Source organism: Oxyura jamaicensis, unplaced genomic scaffold (genome assembly GCF_011077185.1).
Source record: "Oxyura jamaicensis isolate SHBP4307 breed ruddy duck unplaced genomic scaffold, BPBGC_Ojam_1.0 oxyUn_random_OJ71499, whole genome shotgun sequence".
In the NCBI taxonomy this organism is placed as follows: domain Eukaryota; kingdom Metazoa; phylum Chordata; class Aves; order Anseriformes; family Anatidae; genus Oxyura; species Oxyura jamaicensis.
In genome coordinates this window covers 115,067-122,359 of record NW_023310554.1, presented here as the reverse complement: position 1 = coordinate 122,359, position 7,293 = coordinate 115,067, and the positions used below count along the sequence as shown (strand labels likewise).

Here is a 7,293-nt window from a genome sequence, read left to right as displayed (position 1 = left end):
AGTCTAGGAGCATAAAAATCAGCCACCTGATGTAACAGGTGTGCGTCTTGGTAGAGCAGAGACTCCCGGTGCACGCAGTGCTGTTTGCTTGCCTCTATTCGCTTAATAAATCACAAAAATCCTATTTGGGACTTAATCATTTATCACACTTGTGTGGGGTGACACAGCAGAAGAAGTTTTTGAGAAAGGGAAGAAAACAATCTCCTGAAAGCTGGTTTCGCCATTAAGCAGAGTAAGGTCAAGAGACCTGCAGAGGAAATACAGTTCTTGGGAGTAAAATAGCAAGATGGACATCATCGCATCCCAATGGATGTGATCAACAAAATAACTGCTATGTCTCCACCAACTAGCAGAAAGGAAACACAACACCCTAGGCCTTGCGGGGTTCTGAAGAATGCTTGTTCCTGGCTATAGTCAGCTTGCGAGTCCTCTATATCGAGTGACTTGAAAGACGAACTATTTCGAGTGGGGCCCGGTGGCTATTTTTTCAATATGGTGAGGCCTGGCCAACTGAGTATACTGGACCACTCCCACAAGCGTTACATGCCACTACCGGAAACACCATCTTGGGCCTGGAAAGGCAAGTTCTGTGGTGTCTTGATATACCAGAGAGAATTAAGTCCAACAATGGGATTCACTTCCGAAACAATCTTATCACCTCCTAGGCCAAGAGGCATGGCATTGAATGGGTATATCACATCCCCTGTGACTGACTTTGGGCTCCATCTTTTTTAACAATCTTTCAGGGCAGAACAGATGGTGTTTGATTGTTGCATGCTGAAGTCCCTTCTGATTCCATCTCACCACTGTGCTTGTCCGATTCTATCAAAATTAATTAATCGTTATCTGCATGACTGTTACTGTGATACCACTAATAGGACATTGTCCTGATTTCAGCTAGAATAGAGTTAATTTTCCTCCTAGTAGCTGGTATGGTGCTGCGTTTTGGATTTAGGGTGAGAATAATGTTGATAACACACTGATGTTTTAATTGTTGCAGAACAGTGCTTACACTAAGCCAAGGACTTTTCAACTAGCATTGGTGCAAAGTTTTCTCGCTTTCATTTAAATGTCTAGGCTCCAAGAAATTCAGAGCGCATGCTCAGTGAGGGGTGGTCGCACCTTGGAGGTGGGTAGCTTTTGGGATGGAGGTGTGTTTTGGTATTAAAATATTATAATGAGCAAAAGTTCACTGGAGTACAGCATTGTCAAAAACATGACAGGTTGTTGGCTCAGGGTAGCAAATGTGCAGCTTATCGGTCTCGGTGTGCACAAGAACAATCAAGTTCCCATCCGGTCACAGAGCTTGGCCACGATGTCTCCATTCCGCTCTGCACTCCGTACTGTTCCTTAGAGTCAGCACACCAGGTTCCCCCAGTGTGATAGCATCTAAGGTTGGAGGCCTAGGAAAGGCTTAGGTAGTGCGGCTACACTCCACCCTTAAAACTTCTTCAGTGCTGTACGTTTTCTTTAAAATGTGAATATCAGATTAATTTCCAAGTCACCTTAGGCAATTATTCCACACAAGCCCTGACAGCAAGCTCCGCAAAAGGTTCCGGCCGCGACTACTCATGGCAGCGCCTCTCTCAGACTACACCTACAATAATGCACCAGACCAGCGAGCCCCACCTCCTCACCCTCTGTTGTGTGAAAGGTGATTATGCCGTCACTTCCGCCGCATGGTGCAGGCTGGGAATACGAGTCGCGATTAGCCAGCGCCCGCCGCGCTTTTCAGCGGGCTGAGGCGCGCGAAGCGGTAACGAGCAGGAACGGCAGAACGAAAGTTCTTCGTAGTAAGTACTGAGAGGACCGCGCGAAGCGCTATTAGAGTGTAACCTGGCTGGGAATTGAAAACGGATCGATTTAATGCGCGCTTTGATGACGTAATAACGACTAACGAGGTGGTGGTGTTGCCAGGCGCGTGGTTCGGGCCAACATCGGTCGGTTGGGTCTCCCCCTCAGGGGCGCCCCCATGAGATACTCGCACTTGCCGGTGGCCACCCGTACTGTTATCGGAGCGGCCGTGCCTCGCGGGTGCTCGGTTCAGGGTAGGCCTTCAGCTTTCTCCTGTTCCTGGGACTTGGCGGGCGCTCATTGGCTTTTCTGCCTGGGGCGGGCTCTGCCGCCGCCTTGCCATTGACAGGGCTTGCGCTGACTGCCATCAGTGTTCGCCAATGGGGCTGTGGCTGGGCACGGGGCGCGCGGACTGAAGCTCAGAGGAGGCAGGCGCAGCTGCAGGTTGGTTTTGTGGAGCCTCCGCTAGCGGTGTCGATCGTCTGTGGGGTACTTTTCGGCGCGCGTGCTGGGCTGGGCTGGGCTGGGCTGGGCTGGGCTGGGCTGGCTTGGCAGCGAGCTGAGATGTGGTACCGGGAGGGGTTGTATGGGCCTCTGTTCCAGCAAGGGAAAGGCACTGCCTGTGATTTAGTGGGGATGTGTTGGTTGGTGTTCTTATTTTTAAAGACAAGAATGTGACAAAGTGCACAAAAAGTTTTTGGTTTTGTGTTGTCTTGAAGCAGCCCATGCTATTACCCGTGAAGGTCCCAAACATCCCTCAAAGCCTCCTGTCTTGAGAGGGCAACAAGGAGGTGGCAGTGGTTGGGTCAGTGCTTGGTTGGTTGACCAGGTTCATCTGAGTTGCTGTACTACAGCTCTGCCTGCCTGCATGCCTACCTGATCATATAGACAAAGGGAAAAACGGTGCACCAAATTTAGAGGAATTGCTGCTGCAGTTCAGGAGTACAGTAATAATAATATTATAGTAATAGAAGGCTCCAGGGAGATCTTATAGAAGTATTCCAATACCTAAAGGGGGCCTACAAGAAAGCTGGAGAGGGACTTTATCAGGGAGTGTGGTGATAGGACAAGGGAAAATGTCTTTAAGCTAAAAGAAGATGAATTTCCTCCTTATAACCAATCTAAATCTTTTACTATGAGGGTGCTGAGACACTAGAACAGGTTGCCCAGAGAAGTTGTGGAGGTCAATAAAAAGTGATGTTCCTTAGGCGTCAGTATTGGGACTGGTGCCGTATGACATCTTTGATGATGACACGGACGGTGGGATTGAATGCACCCTCAGCAAGTTGGATGATGACACCAAGCTCTGTGGCGCAGTAGATGCGCTGGAAAGAAGGGATGCCATGAAGAGGGACCTGGACAGGCTTGAGAGGGGGGCCTGTGCAAACCTCGTGAAGTTCAAAAAGACTAAATACAAGGTCCTGCACCTGAGTTGGGGCAGTTCCAAGCACAAATGCAGGCTGGGTGGAGAATAGATTGAGAGCAGCTCTGGGGAGAAGGACTTGGGGTGTTTATTAACGAGAAGCTCAACATGAATCAAAATGAATGCAGAGAAGGACTTGAGGGCCCTGCTGGATGGGAAGCTGGTCATGAGCCAGCAGTGTGCACTTGCAGCTCGGAAGGCCAAGTATGTCCTGGGCTGCATTAAAAAGGGGGTGACCAGCAGGGAGAGGGAGGTGATTGTCCCCCTCTACTCTGCTCTTCTGATACCCCACCTGGAATACTGCATGCAGGCCTGGAGCCCCCAGCACAAGAAGGATGTGGAGCTCTTGGAACAGGTCCAGAGGAGGGCTGCTAAGATGAACGGAGGGCTGGAGCACCTCTATGAAGAAAGGTTGAGGGAACCGGACTTGTTTAGCTTAGAGAAGAGAAGGCTCTGGGGAAGACCTCATTGTGGCCTTCCAGTACTTGAAGGGAGCATACAAACAGGAGGGGGAATGCCTGATTACGTGTGTTGGTAGTGATAGGACAAGGGGAAATGGTTTTAAACTAAGACAGGGAGATTTAGGTTAAATATTAGGAGAAAGTTTTTCACGCAGAGGGTGGTGAGGCACTGGAACAGGTAGCCCAGAGAGGTTGTGAATACCCCATTCCTGGAGGCATTCAAGGCCAGGCTGGATGCAGCTCTGGGCAGCCTGCTCTAGAGGTTGGCAACCCTGCCCAGAACGGGGGGGAGGGGTTGAAACTAGATGATTTTTAAGGTCCTGTTCAACCCAGGCCATTCTATGATTATGTGAATCAGTAATGTGAGCTTGCAGCCCAGAAAGCGAACTGTATCCTGGGCTGCATCGAAAGAACCATAACCAGCAGGATGAGGGAGGTGATTCCCTCTACTCTGCTCTCATGAGACCCTACCTGGAATACTGTGTTCAACTCTGAGGTGCCCAGCACAAGAGGGATGTGAAAGTATTAGGAAAAAGTCCAGAGGAGGTCCATGAAGATGATGAAGGGGCTGGAACATTTCTCCTGTGAAGACAGGCTGAGGGAGTTGGGGTTGTTCGGCCTGGAGAAGGGAAGGCTCCAGGGAGACCTTATAGCAGCATTCCAGCACCTAAAGGAGGCCTACAGGAAAGCTGGGGAGGGACTCTTTGTCAGGGAGTGTAGTGAGAGGACAGGAGTTAATGATTTTAAACTAAAAGAGGATAGATTTAGATTACACGTCAGGAGAAAATTCTTTACAGTGAGGGTGAAGTGGTAATTTTGCTCAGGTGGGTAGCTGAGCTCCTTCACAATGGCTCTCTCAGTCCCCCTCCTCAAAGGGAAAGGGGACAATATATGATGAAAAGGGCTTGGGTTGAGAGAAGGACAGGAAGATCACTCAACAATTATCATAATGGGAAAACCAGACTCAGCATAGGGAGATTAATATAACTTATTACATATTACTAACAAGCTAGAGAAGTGAGAAACAAAGGAAAGGAACCAGAAACACCTTCCCCTCTATCTACCCTCTTCTATCTCCTCCCCCTGTGTCACTCAGGGGAATGGGAAAGGGGGGTTGTGGTCAGTCTATAATGCTTTTTCTCTGCTGCTCCTTCTCGGTCGCTCTCTTCCCATGCTCCAACGTGGGGTCCCTCCCATGGGATGCAGTCCTTCCCAAACTGATCTGGCATGGGCTTCCCACAGGCAGCAGCTCTTTAAGAACTGCTCCAGATATGGGTCTGTACCACGAGGTCCATCCATCAGGAGCAAACTATTCCAACCTGGGTCCCCAATGGGCAGCAGCTCCTGCCAGGTCACCTGCTCCGGTGGGAGTCCTCCACAGGCCACAGCCTCCTTCAGGGCAGATCTACCTGCTCCACTGTGGTCTCCTCCATGGGCTACATTGTGGAAATCGGCTTCACTGTGGTACACCATGGGCTGCAGGGGGACAACCTGCTCCACCATGGTCCTCTTCACAGGCTGCATTGGAACTTCAGTTCTGGTGCATGGAGCGCCTGCCTCCTCCCTCTCCTTCTTCAGTGACCTTGGTGCTTGCAAGGCTGTTTCTTACTCCTCACTCCCTGGCTGCTGTTGTTTTTTTTTCCCCTTTCTGAAATATGCTCTCACAGAGATTCAAACAAAATCACTTATTGGCTCGGCTCTGGGCAGCATTGGGTCCCTTTGGAGCCTGATGGAACTGTCCCTTCTCTAACATGTGGCAGCTTCTGAATTCTTCTCACAGAAGCTACCCCTTCAGCCCGAAGGGTCAGCTCCCTAGCTCCCAAAACCGTGCTATGAAAACCCACTGCAGTTGATGAAGCACTGGAACAGGTTGCCCAGAGAAGGTGTGGATGCCCCATCCTTGGAAGTGATTAAGGCTGGGTTGGATGGGGCTTTGAGCAACCTGATCTAGTGGAAGGTGTTCCTGCTTATAGCAGGGCCTGGAATTAGATGGTTTTTAAGGTCCCTTACAAACTAACATGTTTATGATTCTATGGATCACATAGTTTCATTGAGGTACATTTCAAAGGATAGATCTGCCCTTTGTATGCTTATCATGTGAGATGTATATCGTTTCACAAGTTGATAAGGTTAAGTTAATAGTTGACTGAGTCTTCCAAGAAAATCCAGGTAAACAGCTTAAGCAGTCAGTTTTCCCTCGCTGTTCTATGAGCTTGCATGTAACCATCAGCTTGGATCACTTCTATCTGCCTTCTTTGGCTTCTTGTTTTCTGTTTTTTTTTTTGTTTTTTTTTTTTTTCTTTTCTTTGAGTACCGTGCCTTTCACTTCTTGCTCAAGAGTATTCATGCTCTCAGTGAACATATGCTGTTATGTTGGGCTTTTTTTTTTTTTCTTTTTGCAGTATCACTGAGTTTCATGTTAATTCAGGACAATGATTTACCTATCGTAAGTTGTATGTTTTTCATGTGTGGGTTTTTTTATATATATATTTGGGGGTCAAAATTGGTTTGGTTTATTTTTTAGGGAATTATATTTTTAACTGCAAGTCATCTATCCTCGTATGACTTCTCAAAAATGGGTAGGAAGAATTAAGCAGTGAAGTAAATAGCTGATAAAATCTAATGTGAAATACCAGATAATAGAAGAGATGACTAGTAGTTCCTGCCTTTGTTCTAAGACTCATTACAGATGAGGTGAAATGAAGGCAGCAGCAGTTTACTTCCCCTTCCATCTCACCTTCCCCCTGACCCCAGCAGACTGGTCTCCTCTCTCCCCTTTAATAGCCTGATATGTATTTCAGCATCCACTTGGCAAAGCATGGGTAGTTGCAGGTAGAACTAGACTTTTATAAGCAGTTGTTTTTTTTCCTTTCCCTTTTCATGGGACAGTTTTTTTTCTGAGATGCAAGGAAGAGTGTGTTTTGTCGAATTTGTATTTTAATCACAATTTGCCTTACTTGATATATTAGTCATAAGAAAAGTTTTGCCTTCATCATAACCAGGTCATTCTTTTCCTCTCTGCTTCTGTCAAACACCGTATACCAGTATGTGCATTTGTTGGAAGTAAGGTTGAATTCATGTAGTCACACAGGGGAGTTAGTACACAGGGTGGCATCAGCTCAGATGTAGTTAATACACGTCAAGACAGGTTTATACTCAGGACTTTCCAATTCCAATCACACAAAAATCTGTACCAGGAGTCAGGGAGCAAGAGGTGGTTCTGCACAAGCAGCAGACTAACATCTACATGTTCTTCATGGGCACAGTTTTACTTAACCTCTTCAGGTCTGAGAACCTCTGCAACTCCCACCCCTAGCTATTTTTATTATATTAGTAAGGGAGGAAGGGCCATCAAATTACAAGCCTATGTGTCTCTTTGTAGTGGGTTTACGTGGCAAGGTTTTGGTAGTAGGGGGCCATAGGGGTGGCTTCTGTGAGAAGGATCTAGAAGCTGCCCCATGTTAGGTAAGGGCCCCACTGCTGACCAGAGCCGAGCCAATAAGTGATGTTCTTTGCACCTCTGTGAGAGCATATTTAAGACAGGGAAAAAAAACACTGCGCCACACAGCAGCTGGGAGAGTGAGAGGAGTGAGGAACAGCCTTGCAGGCGCCAAG

The 7,293-nt window shown here is 47.8% G+C and overlaps 1 protein-coding gene across 1 annotated transcript in view; it reads left to right on the top strand.

Moving 5' to 3' along the window:
* Positions 1 to 1,285: 1,285 nt before the first annotated feature.
* Positions 1,286 to 7,293, top strand: part of LOC118159660 (zinc finger protein 131-like) — a 31,420-nt gene continuing 25,412 nt past the window's right edge. The window contains exon 1 of the mRNA XM_035314229.1: positions 1,286 to 1,793. The gene's annotated coding sequence lies outside the window, so the exon portion shown is untranslated. The remainder of the gene's footprint in view (positions 1,794 to 7,293) is intronic.